This window comes from Coptis chinensis, chromosome 4 (genome assembly GCF_015680905.1).
Source record: "Coptis chinensis isolate HL-2020 chromosome 4, ASM1568090v1, whole genome shotgun sequence".
Lineage (NCBI taxonomy): Eukaryota > Viridiplantae > Streptophyta > Magnoliopsida > Ranunculales > Ranunculaceae > Coptis > Coptis chinensis.
The window spans coordinates 17,526,874-17,540,553 of NC_141459.1; the positions used below are offsets into that span (position 1 = coordinate 17,526,874).

The 13,680-nt window shown below is 40.7% G+C and overlaps 1 protein-coding gene across 1 annotated transcript in view; it reads right to left on the reverse strand.

Annotated features, from left to right (window-relative positions):
• LOC147502268 (3-oxoacyl-[acyl-carrier-protein] synthase II, chloroplastic-like) overlaps positions 1–13,680 on the reverse strand; it is a 59,444-nt gene that overhangs the window by 9,226 nt on the left and 36,538 nt on the right. The window lies entirely within an intron of this gene.

The window sequence follows — 13,680 nt, forward strand, 5'->3', positions numbered from 1 at the left end:
AAACGGATTCAGAGAATATGGAGATAGGAGATGAAGATATGCTTTTAGAAGTGTTGCGTCAGAGATTCAGAAGAGAGAAAGAACATAACAACTACTTACAGATGCAACTGGATAAAGGGAAGCAAGTACAAAGGGATGACGCCGATGCTACATCTTCCACACCGGCAAGAGCCCCCAGATCTGGTGAAAATCAGAATGTATTCAACCGACTACAATTTAATTACTGTAATAGCCATTTTCATAAGATGGGCCTTTGTAGGTATTGGGCCCAGAGAATAGGCCCAAGACCCTACTAGGCCCCATGAGGTAAACCTAAAGAGGAGATATAAAAGTGAGGAGAGGAGGACTTGAGAAGAGGAGGGAAAAGAAGTGAGGGGAAGGAGAAAAGAATAAATGGAGGAAAGAGGCACCAGAGAGAGAGAAAGAGAAAGGTTGAGGGGGGAGGAGGGAGGAGACAACCAGTGGTAGGTGGAGACGACGGCCCGAGGAGACGCCGGCCGAGAGGGAGAGGAAGAGGAGGGGAATCTAGAGAAGGGGGAGTATGGAGACGCCGGCCGAGAGGAGGAGGAAGGGGAGGGGAGATCTAGAGAAGAGGAGAAGAGAGACGTCGGTTAGAGAGGAGGAAGAGGAGGGGAGATCTAGAGAAGGGGAGTATGGAGACGTCGGCCAGAGAGGAGGAGGAAGAGGAGGGGAGATCTAGAGAAGAGGAGAAGAGAGACGTCGGTCAGAGAGGAGGAGGAAGAGGAGGGGAGATCTAGAGAAGGGGAGTATGGAGACGTCGGCCAGAGAGGAGGAGGAAGAGGAGGGAAGATCTAGAGAAGAGGAGCAGGGAGACGACGGCTAGAGAGGAGGAGGAGTAGTGAGATGATGTCCCGAGATGAGGAAGAAGAGAGGAGGAGATATCTATAGTAGAGAAGGGAGAAGATGACAGCCAGAGGAGACGACGGCCAAAGAGGAGGAGTAGGGAGATGATGTCTCGAGATAAGGAGGAAGAGAGGAGGAGATATCTCTAGCAGAGAAGGGAAAAAAACGCCGCCGGAGATGACGGCCAAAGGAGACGACGGCCCGAGGATACGACGGCCAGAGAGGAGGAGTAGGGAGATGATGTCTCGAGATAAGGAGGAAGAGAGGAGGAGATATCTATAGCAGAGAAGGGAGAAGACGACGGCCCGGAGGAGACGACGCCAAAGGAGACGAAGGCCCGAGACGATACGGCGGCCGAAAGAGGAGGAGAGGAGATGATGTCTCGAGATAAGGAGGAAGAGAGGAGGAGATATCTATAGCAGAGAAGGGAGAAGACGACGGCCAGAGGAGACGACGGCCAGAGAGGAGGAGTAGGGAGATGATGTCTCGAGATAAGGAGGAAGAGAGGAGGAGATATCTATAGCAGAGAAGGGAGAAGACGACGGCCGAGGAGACGACGGCTAGAGGATACGACGGCCAGAGAGGAGGAGTAAGGAGATGATGTCTCGAGATAAGGAGGAAGAGAGGAGGAGGTATCTAGAGCAGAGAAGGGAGGAGACGACGGCCATAGGAACGGCGGCCAAAGGAGACGACGGTCAGAGGAGACGCCGGCCAAAGGAGACGACAGCTAGATGAGACGACAGCCAGAGAGGATGAGGAATAGGAGGGGAGATCTAGAGAAGAGGAGAAGGGAGATGACAGCCAGAGAGGGGAGGAGGAGTAGGGAGATGATGTCCCAAGATGAGAAAGAAGAGAGGAGGAGATATCTATAGCAGAGAAGGAAAAAGACGAAGGTCAGAGGAGACGACGGCCAGAGAGGAGGAGGAGTAGTGAGATGATGTCCCGAGATGAGGAGGAAGAGAGGAGGAGATATCTATAGCAGAGAAGGGAGAAGACGACGGCCAGAGGATATGACGGCTAGAGAGGAGGAGTAGGGAGATGATGTCCCGAGATGAGGAGGAAGAGAGGAGGAGATATCTAGAGCAGAGAAGGGAGGAGACGACGGCCATAGGAACGGCGGCCAAAGGAGATGACGGTTAGAGGAGACGCCAAAGGAGACGACAACCAGAGAGGAGGAGGAATAGGAGGAGAGATCTTGAGAAGAAGAGTAGGGTGACGACATCCAGGGAGGAGGAGAAAGAGGAGGAGAAACCTAGATAAGAGGAGCCAGAATGAGGAGACAACGAGAGGAGAATAGGGAGACAACCAGAGGAGATGACATCTAGAGAGGAGGAGAATCCAAGAGTGAGATAGAAAAGAGTGGAGAGAGGAGAGAACTACGGTGCAGCTTGATCCCTCGATAAGGGGGTACGTAGGCAACCCAAATGGGTTCAATTGATGAAGTCAGATTAGGTGTATTGTTCGCCTTCAGCATCTAACCAAGTAGTCGAGAATTATAAAAATAAAAAAAATTGTGAAATGGGTTGCAACAATTACGGTACATCCCATCCATTGGAGCCTGTCCCTGAGCATCATCAGAATCACTCAAGGTCCAGCAGACATACATCCCATTCAAGAAGGCGATCCAGATCTCGAAATATCAACAACACTAGACGTAGCAGTGGTTATAACATGACAAGATCATTGAAGGTTGATCATAGCGCATCAGAAAGGTGGACAACATCCACCATAAGGCGCAATGTTGGACGCCAAGATCAGGACCTCAGAGATGAATTGCAACATGACCTTAGACATGGCTTGAATGCAGCAAACCGATACAGATAGGTTAACAAAGGTCAGCCTAGAGTACGACGACACCAAAGAAGTGCCTCCCCAGTTCGGCAGCTTAGCCCTTTTTATCGGCATAGGTCTCGCAGCCCAAGGAACCAGCCAAATATTGAAGCAAGCAATAGTTGGGGGCGACAACACCGTGAGATGCAATGTGGTGAAATTACTCCTCAAATTGAAAATCTAGAAGTCACAGGCGCACCATTCACGGAACAACAAATGAAAGACATTGTCAAGAAAACAATAACCAATGTGGGTGTCGCTAATGCACGATGGAAATACCTTGCAGTGAACGAAGATGTCGTCGGGAGATTTTCCCTAAAGATACAAAATGCAGAACATCAGGAAGGATTCAAACAACTAGAACTTCCTACGTTGAAAGAAGCAGGAGGTGACCCGAACGATCATATTATGGAGTTTAAAAGTAGGCTAATTCTCTGGCGCAGAGATGACCCCTTCTTATGCAAACTTTTTCCGTCTACGTTAAAAGGAGAAGCTCTACATTGGCTTTCCAACTTGCCAGCTCAATCTATCGCGTCATTCCAGGAATTAGCAAACCAGTTCACAGATCGGTTTAAGCATAATTGAACACGTCCTAAGGATGTCAACATCTTGCTTAACACCAAGCAGCAAAAGGATGAAGCACTGACAAAGTTCGTAATTCGTTTCCGCCAAGTACAAGCAGAGGTCACCGATGTCCCTGACGTAATGATCATTCATGCATTCAAGGAAGGAGTTTATTTTGATAAAATGGAATCTACAACTTCCTTGTATGGGACCCCCCACAATCAAAGTCCGATCTGTTTGCACGAACACAACAGTTCATTAATGTGGAGGAAGATGTTAGATCAAAAGCTTCCAAAGATAAAGATTTTCGGAGTAACGACTTAAACGAAGGTAAAGGAAAACATAAGCAAAACATATCGGAAGGGCAACAACAGAAATCTGAAAATGTTAACATAGTTCGTGAGGAAATGAAGCTCACTCCATTAAATGCCAAGTATGATGCGATATATGAGAAGATCAAGGGACGCAACTTACTTTTTCCTCCGATGCCCTTACCTGAACACACTAAGTCTAAACGTGACAAAAATCTTTGGTGTCACTTCCACAATGATTTTGGCCATGAAATAGAAGAGTGCAGATCCCTTAAGGAAAAAATACAGAGACTAGTCAACAAGGGACAATTAGACGAGTTTTTGCTTTCAAAAACTGTGAAACAAAATTTAGCAATGACTAGCCACAATGTCATACTAGCTGGGCATACCAAAATCAATGACATTTCACGAGCAAGGCAAAAGTGTGAACAACGAGCTAAGTTCGGTTTCTTGAGTGAATTTTATTACGTCAATAACATTGATTTTGTTGAAGGAATTCGTTCAGAAACTACAGAGCCTGGTCCCCTATGTTTTAGTGATAGAGATCTAATTGGCGTCCATCATCCTCATTATGATGCTATCGTCATCTCAGCTTTCGTTGGATTATGGTGAGTTCAGCGCATCATGATAGATACTGGAAGTTCTGTCAGCGTCGTTTTTGTAGGTTGCTACAAGAACATGCAGCTGTCAGAAAATTTAATTATTGCAGAAAATAATCTAATCATTAGGTTTGACGGAACAACAACAACCCCAGTAGGAAGAGTCTCTTTACCAGTCACGCTAATGGACAAGTCAATCGACATTGAATTCCTTCTAATGAATTGCAAATCCCCTTACAATGCAATCTTAGGAAGGGACTGGCTCCATAGCATGGGCGCAGTAGTCTCTACATTTCACCAAGCAATAAAGTTTCCATCTCTTGACAAAATTTGTAAGGTGCGCGGCGACCAGATGGCTTCCCATAGCTGTCACGAAAAGGTCTTGGAGGAATATCGTCAGTTGGATATGCGGGGAAATACAATTCTCAGTAATTCGCAACAAGTATGTAAATCAGAATCAGTCCCACACAATATTTACACTGCTAGTTCAAGAAATGAAGGACCACCGACCATAGACTGCCTCTTAGAAGTTCAGATTGGGAATTTAGGCGGAGAAACAACTTTCATATCGGCAGAACTAACAGAAAATGAACAAAAGAAAATGGTAGCACTCCTCAGAAAGAACAAAAAGATTTTTGCTTGGTCAGTCGAGCAGATGTTAGGAATTAGCTCAGAAGTTGCATGCCACACACTTGACATTGATCTTACCATCAAGCCAGTTCTGCAGAAGCCTTGGCGCATGGCCCCAGAAAGAAAACTCAAAGTCAGAGAGGAAATTGATCGTTGACTCTCAGCTAAGTTTATACGGCCAATTTCATATCCGCAGTGGTTGTCTAATGTGGTTGCAGTACCCAAGAAAGAGGGTAAAATGAGAGTGTGCATTGATTTAACAAACCTTAACAAAGCTTACTCGATTCATCCCTACCCTCTCCCACGAATATCAGAATTGGTGGATGCTACGTCTAGCTACCCACGATTATCATTTATGGATGCGTATTCGGGTTACCACCAGATCCCACTAGCTGTGAAGGACCAAGAAGCAACTGCATTCATAACTGACCAAGGGATTTTTGTTACCAAGTTATGCATTTCGGTTTAAAAAATGTAGGGGCTACGTACCAGAGGATGATCGACACCATATTCGGAGATATATTGGGCAAGACAATGGAGGCTTATATTGATGACATGATTGTAAAATTCAAACACAGTGGAGATCACATCTCTGACTTACAATCAGTTTTTGATAGAATTGATGAATTCAACATGCGGTTAAATCCTTTGAAATGTGCTTTCGGACTGATATCAGGGAAATTTCTAGGGTATTTGATGACTCGTCGAGGCATCGAAGCTAACCCAGAACAGATATGATCCATTCAAGCCATGCCCTCTCCAAAAACAAAAAAGGAGATTCAACAGCTCACAGGGAGCTTAACATTACTAAATCGTTTCATCTCTAAGTACTCGGACCGGTGTTGTCCTTTCTTTCAGACATTAAAAGGCTCAGCAAGGTAGAATGATGATTGTGAAAATGTCTTTCAATCAATCAAGAACTACCTGGTCTCGCCACCAATCTTGGCCAGCCCAGCTACAGGGCAACCTGTTGGAGCTTACTTGGTCGCTACAGATACTGCAGTAAGTGCAGTCCTATTCATCGATGGAGAAGACGGTCGTCCGATCTTCTTCATTAGTAAAACACTAACGGGGCGGAAAGCAGATATTCGAGAATTAAAAAAATTACTCTAGCGTTGGTTCATGCTGCCAGACGCCTCAAGCCGTATTTCCAAGGGAGACTGGTCAAAGTATACACGGAATATCCTCTATGCAAAGTTTTCCGAAGTGCCCAGGAATCAAGTAGACTCGCGGAATGGGACATCTACTTAAGTGCTTATAGCATCAATTTTGAACCTCGTGTTTTAGAAAAGGGTCATGCACTTGCATCCCAAATGGCAGATTTCCCTATAGACGATTTCATCCCTAAAGTTAACCAAGACGAAGGCATCTCTAGTGAAGCGCCAGCAGTTGGGGGGGAGGAAGGCCCAACAAATCTTACGGCCCCATCACCCGATTCATGGATGGTTTACACGGATGGCTCACACAACAAATCTGGCTCTGGATTAGGATGTGTTTTTATCAAGCCAGACAATTAGTAGTTGGGTCGACAGTTCCTTAGAACTGGTCCTTGAAGTAATCTTCTTTTGTTTTTCAGATTATCAATCATCAATAAAATGTATTATTCCATAGTTCTTTATTTTCATTCAGTTAGTTAGTAAAAATAATATATATCAATTACTCGCTACCATTCTTAAAGACAAACAGGTTGATATGAAGGCTCAACTATACAAAACATATACAAATTCAAAAGTCATGGAGTTTAGTTTGCACCAAAAAGTCATGGAGTTTCAATCAATACCTCTCCATGCACCAAAAAGTTGTGGAGTTTGCATTTTCAACACCTCTCTCCATGCACCAAAAAATCATGGAGTTTGCGTTTGCAACACCTTACTCCGTGCATCACCAAGCCATGGAGTTTGCATTTTCAACATCTCTCTCTATGCACCCAAAAGTCCGTGCATCACCAAGTCATGGAGTTTGCGTTTACAACACCTCTCTCAATGTACAAAAAAGTCATGGAGTTTGCGTTTGCAACACCTCTCTCCATGCGCCACAAAGTCGTGGAGTTTGCATTTGCAATCCATGCACCACAAAAGCTCAAATTTTACAACAAAACTCAAGTTTCACTAATATTTTATACACAACTTAAAACTGGGGGTAAGCATTGGTTGACATTGAATAGTTGGAATATCTATCCAACTGTCATAGAATATGGTTGTTTCTCTAGTGAAATGCCAACAATTGGGGGCGACTGCGATACGTTTAATGCCCAAAAAAAAAAAAAAAATCTCCATCTCATTAGTATTTAGTGTTTTCATACCACTGGTGTTGCCTGAACTAAGCAGTGAACAAAAACAATGATCAATTTCATGGTCGTACAAACAGCCTTAGGCATTCATGCCAAGCAAACAATCTTTGGTTGCTTTCTTTTCACAATCTTCACCTTTGTTTATAACTTCCACTGTCGCATCCTTTTTTAACCAGTTTTTGTTATTATTCTTTACCACAAGGAACTAGTTTCATCTGACAAAGAGGGGGCGGTGTATGTGCCACCATATCTGCACCCTTATAAACAACCATCGTTGGGGTACCATTATAGTGCCACTCACTACTAGGCACGATGCCCAAGATTATGGCATGCCGGGCCGCCCAAAATTATGGCGTGCCTGCGCTACCCAAAATTATGGCGTGCCTGTCCTGCCCAAAATTATGGCGTCTTGCCGCCCAAAATTATAAGCGTCGGCCCTGCGCCTAAAATTATGGCGTGCACGCCCCCCAAAAATTATGGCATGCCTATCCTGCCCAAAATTATGGCGTGCCGGCCCTGCCCAAAATTATGGCATGCCTGCCATACCCAAAATTATGGCGCCATAAGCTAGATATAACAGGTTTAGATTTAGAAAACATATTTGTCAAGATATGCTTCCATATTAAGACTTTACATAATTACATAAGATTTTCTAGCAATTAAAGAAATGATATTTCTCATTATTATCCTATAAATACCCCATTCCTTTGAAACAAAGAACTATGTTCATTTGAGAGACTTGATTCCAGAGAACGATTTGGATACGTAGGCAGCCATTGAAGGTACAGTCTCAACAATTCATTACAACAACCTCCCTTACGAAACCATTGGTGTGTTTGGGCGAGTTATTACCCAAACACTAACCAACTCTATTACATCTGTCTCAAAACAAAACTGTACACTTCAGAAAAACTTAAACCATAAGACTCCAAGAACAAATCCAAATCACATGTCCTCATCCAATGCACTCTACCATCTATATTTCCAAGAACACACCCACGTTGCAAAACAAAGCAAACATGAGTAAGCAAATTGAATTTGCTGGTATGAGTAAGACTAAAATAAAAACAACATTACGTTCATATCTTTCGAATAAAGAAATATACTATTCAATCATTTCAATTTGGAAGACAAACTAGTTCCATTTTCTCAAAACGGCATGTAGTTTCTTTCCAAATAAGATTTCACCCCAAATATACAATTCCAAGAATCTCATATAACAGTACTCATCATTCCCACTTTCCAAAATGACTCACAACATCAATACCACTTACATTCCACTTATTAAATGCACATATGATAACCTAATTAAATATGAGTTTGATACACCTTACCTTTAAGCCAACGCGTCGTCTTAGGGTAGGATATTTACGTCCCTGCATAAAAGATTAATAGATCCTACCTTCCTGCAAAGCAGAGTTAGACATCGCAATAAAATGATTTATCTTAGTCAGTCAAATTTCCATTCATAATCAAACCTCATTTAAGATATTTAAGTCTAATTGATACAACCTGGTTTGTCCCACATATTCAGGGAATACCATTTATCATAATACCTATATCAAGAGTAGTCATTCACATGACATCATTACGTCATAAAGTTTCTGCGTGCATAACCATATATCTCAGACTATCACAAGTCATTAATATTTTCATAATAACATATCAAGTTATAGTCATTTCACAATCACATAAAAGATCACAAGCATTCACTAATATTATTCACAGCCACACTTCACATCCATAGCATCACACAAATTCACATACTTTTAATTCATTCAATTCCACAATGTATCTGGTTTATTAATCATTTATTTATTGACCTCACCTTTAGTTCATACTCCACGATTTGCACTTCACACATTTGTTAAATCACACATACCCGTGTGCCTCTTTCACACCGAGTACCACTACAAGACATATGTCCCAAGCGGGGATATCGCCTCTAGGAACATATTAACATCTTGAAAACTCATAACTTATGAGTCACAACCATATCTGGGCTTTCCATGTGCATAATCACAGTCTTTTATGGGCATTCAATATCTCAGGTCATTCATGGCACATTCAATGAATACCTTGGGTCATTCCCGTCACATTCAAGGAATACCCATCATACACTAATAGGTCATTCATGGCATATTCAATGAATACTTTGGGTCATTCCCGCCACATTCAAGGAATACCATCATAACACTAATAGGTCATTCATGACACATTCAATGAATACCTTGGGTTATTCCCGCCACATTCAAAGAATACCCATCATACACTAATAGGCCATTCATGGCATATTCAATGAATACCTTGGGTCATTCCCGCCACATTCAAGGAATACCCATCATAACACTAACAGGTCATTCATGGCACATTCAATGAATACCTTCCTATCACATGACATCTCAAGTCATAATATATCATTACCAAATCTTGAGGCGTGGAGAGTTCTAAAGGTGTGGTCGACTCGTTGAAAATATTATTCTCAGCTCACTTATCATTGCACTAGCATTAATCATGCACAATAATTGATCACACGTGCAGAAAGTTATTTTCATGCATCAATACAAATCAATCACGCATTTAAATATTATTGAACGCTACATGAATGGTCATCAATCAAATACAATTCAAACAGCCACAATCACGTACACAATTAAATATTAATATTATACACATATAGTTATCACAAAAACTAATATATAATATATAATATAGTGGCTGCACTTGTACATAAGGCTGCCTACGTATCCAATCTTTCAAGATTAGAATCAAGCCTTACGTAGCTCTTAACTAATTAATAAATATCAATATTCTTGTATGTACCTTTAAGGAAAACAACAATTTATACTATAAAGAATCACATACAATAAGTTTCAAATACTCCCACAATCATATACGTAAAGTTCCATACCTAGAGATACACTATGAACCTTTAAATCCAAAAACTCACAATCATATTTTTCTCTACTTTTGATTCTAAAAAAATTGATCTTATGAACCATGTCAGTTCCAAATAAAGCCACAGTCTAAAAGTAGACTACAAACATTATATAAAACACTCAAGAAGAGTTTAAGAGACTCTTAGTTCATTACTAGACATATTTCCCAAAATAGTTTCATGCACATAAATGATAACACGGTAGGTTTTCTAGCCAACTTGTCAATGCTATAGTTTTTCCTACATTCATCCAAATGATTTGTAACTTAATTATTTATAAACTAGGGTATGTAGGCATACTTTTTCATGTAGAACTCGAAGTCCCAATCTCAGCCCATCTAGAAAAAAACTTAGGTTGAAGACGGTAAAAATCCTAATTTCAGCAAATTAGATTTCTGACGGACTATCTTACGAATGACATAACTCTTTCCACATGTATCCAAATGTATTAAGGCTTTTTGCGTTGAAAATCTAACACACATAACTTACTTTTTTATGTTTTACAAAAATACTCAATCTCATTCTAAATGTACGAAAACTAGGTTCGAAAACAGTGCACAGAAACTGATTTCTGATGCACTATTTTCTGCCAGTCAAACTTCCAAACGCCATAATTAATTCCACGGGTCTCGGAATGTGATGAAGCCAATTGTAATAGAAAGAAGACTTCCAGATCTTAATTTTCCATGTTTTCTTAAAAATCTAGTTCAAACTCTAACTAAATCAAAATTTAGCTCGGAATCAGACCAGCGCTAAGACATCTAAAGCACGCCAAGTCATTCAAAGACGACTAACAGATCCAAATCTTAACAATAGAACCGACCCACTTTAAAATATTAAGGATCCAGCCCACAAAAAACTTAAAACCGGCCCAAAGAAACAAAAGGCTTTTACTCCGGCCCAAGCCCAAAAGTCTAAACAAACTTAAGCCCACAAGTTCTATTTCTTAAAACAATTCAAGCCCATAAGTCTGATTTCGGCCCAAGCCTAACAAAAAAAGAAACATAATCGCCACCACCTCCTTCTTTTTCCTCAACAGCTCACCACCTCCACCGATCAGCCACCATCAACCACCAACCTTTGTCCCCTCTAAACCCATCTGTTTTAACCTTCACCGAAAACCCAATCTGTGGTACAATCAAAACTCGATTTCCCCACTCCTCACAAATCACGTTTTGATGCCATTAACAACCTTGGGACCTTCAATAGTACCCATACAACCCACCGAAATAGTTGGGTTTTGATCACCAACAAAACCAAACACTATGCTATACTAAAAACTCGATTTATTCACCTCCACCAAATTCGATCTTGACACCATTACTGCCCTTAAAAGCTTCAACAGTACAGTACCCAAACCACAAAACTCAAAAAAACCCAACCAAATGACATAATCCACAACCTATATGATCATTCAAACAATTCAATAGTCCAACAAAACCTCTACACTCAATATATCAACCATTAACAATTTAGAACCATTTGAATAAAAAAAAATGCAGTAGATAAACTATACAAATTAAATAAATATTCGACAGTATTCACAACAGTATGTATTCCAAATTCGGCCGCATATAGAATGAGCACAGAATGAGCAGAAGAATAAATGAGCAGAAAAACTTATATCTTTGTTAGTAAACTTAAAAACAGACGTAAGAATGCATGTTCAGTGAAAGCTGTATTATCTACTTACTCGTGATACGCTCATGCTATCAGCTATCTAACACTAGATTTCCAACAAGAATTCTCCCTTCTCCTTTATGTGTAAAACTTTTTTTTTTCTCTGTGTAAAATTCCCTCTGTGTAAAAAAAACTCTCCATGTGAACTCCTATGTGTGTTCCTTTTTGTTTTAAAACCCCCGAAAAATAGGGATGAAGGTTTATCTTTTTACCTACGGGGTTTCCTATCCTTAACTAATATTTATCCTATTTTTATTTTATCTATTCTTATTATTTTTATTATTATTATTTATGGTACTAGGAAAAAAAAAAAAAAACGAGGTGTTATAATCATCTTGGTTATATCAAGAGTCAGATCGGTTCCTCGGATGGTATGAACGATTGCTCTGGATTGATTTTGATGATTTTCGCTGATAGGTTACAATATGCGAAATCTGCCATTCTTGTTTTTTCTTTGGTTGAATATGCTCCGATTTCTACCAAATTTTGGGGCTCTTGACGGTGTGGAAGACGCAGCATCGGCATCATTCGTTTGTATTTTCATTCCTTTGTCTAGTTGCTTATGCAAGTTGTTGTTATGTTCCTTCTCTCTTATGAACCTTTGACGCATCATTTTTAATGTAATGTAGTCATGACCTATCTCCCTATTTAATTTTCTGGATCTAGATCATTTGCATTTGTAGGGGTGGTCATCGAGTTGAGCGAGCCGAGTATTGGCATGCTCAGATTCGGCTCGTGAGTTTTCGAGTCGAGTTCGAGCCGAGCTCAAACTCAAGGTCGAGCTCCACTTTGTGCTCAAACTCGACTCATTTTGAATTACAATAAGCTCGAGCTCGACTCGTTTTACAAAACGAGCTCGAGTGAACTAGAGACTCGTAGCTCGTGAGCTGAATCTAAGACAAGAACTATTTTTTTTTAAAAATAAAAAGAGAAAAAACACAAGACGCGCAGTTGAGAAATCATATATGAAACACCACAATTATGCTCAAAACTGATTCATTGAAAGATATATCAATTATCAGTGACTCATAAAGTCCCTGACAACTACAACATACGAAGCTGTCTGCATATAACTTGTACATGAATAAAAAAAAGCTAATTTACAATCCAAACAAAGAATAACACTGATCACTAAAATTACACTTTGTACTTGAATCCTCCCAATGTGAGATTGACAAAAATTACAGACAAGAGTAATCACTGATACAATCAAGAAATGAGCTATGGCCCGAGTATAACAAACCCGAGTATAACAAACGAAGAGCTCCAGGCTTCACATACTCTTTCCTATATTGACAACTAGTGTTATTCAAAAACCTTTTCTTCTGCAGTTCTGCTGCACAAAACATCTCAGTTTTTGAGAGCCGCCTCTAAGTTTTGGTGCTTTGGCTATTTTTTAGGGTTTTACCTTGTGGGTTAATGTGTTTATGGGCCTGGGTATTTTTTGTATCATATATGATATATAGAAAAAATAATAATAATAAAATAATGAGTAGCTCGCGAGCTACTTAACTCTCAGATCTGAACTTCGAACTTCGAAACGAGCCTAAAACTAAACTCATATTTGACTCATATTTTTTCATGAGCGAGCACGAGCCGATCTCAAAACGAGCCGAGCACCGAGTTACTCACGAGCACCGAGTCTCATGACCAGCCCTATGCATTTGTAGTATCTAGATCCTGAAAATGAGAAGTTGGAGCCTGAGGTCGTGTATGTTTAGATCTTTGGTTGTCGACACTTGTTGTTGTGAAGGTGAGCTTGATCTAGAGGATTTTGGTGATCTAGCTAGTGGAGTTTGAATGATTGGAACTTCAAGATTTGGTAAGTTGTTCTCATCTTGTTGTTGTGCTCTTGTATTCTTGCTTACTTGAGATCTTGTAGTAGTCGCCATTAATGGAGCTTGGAGGAGAAAACGTGGAAGAAGGTCCGTTGGTAAGAACCATAGACGTCGCCAATTATGTTTTGGTAGAACT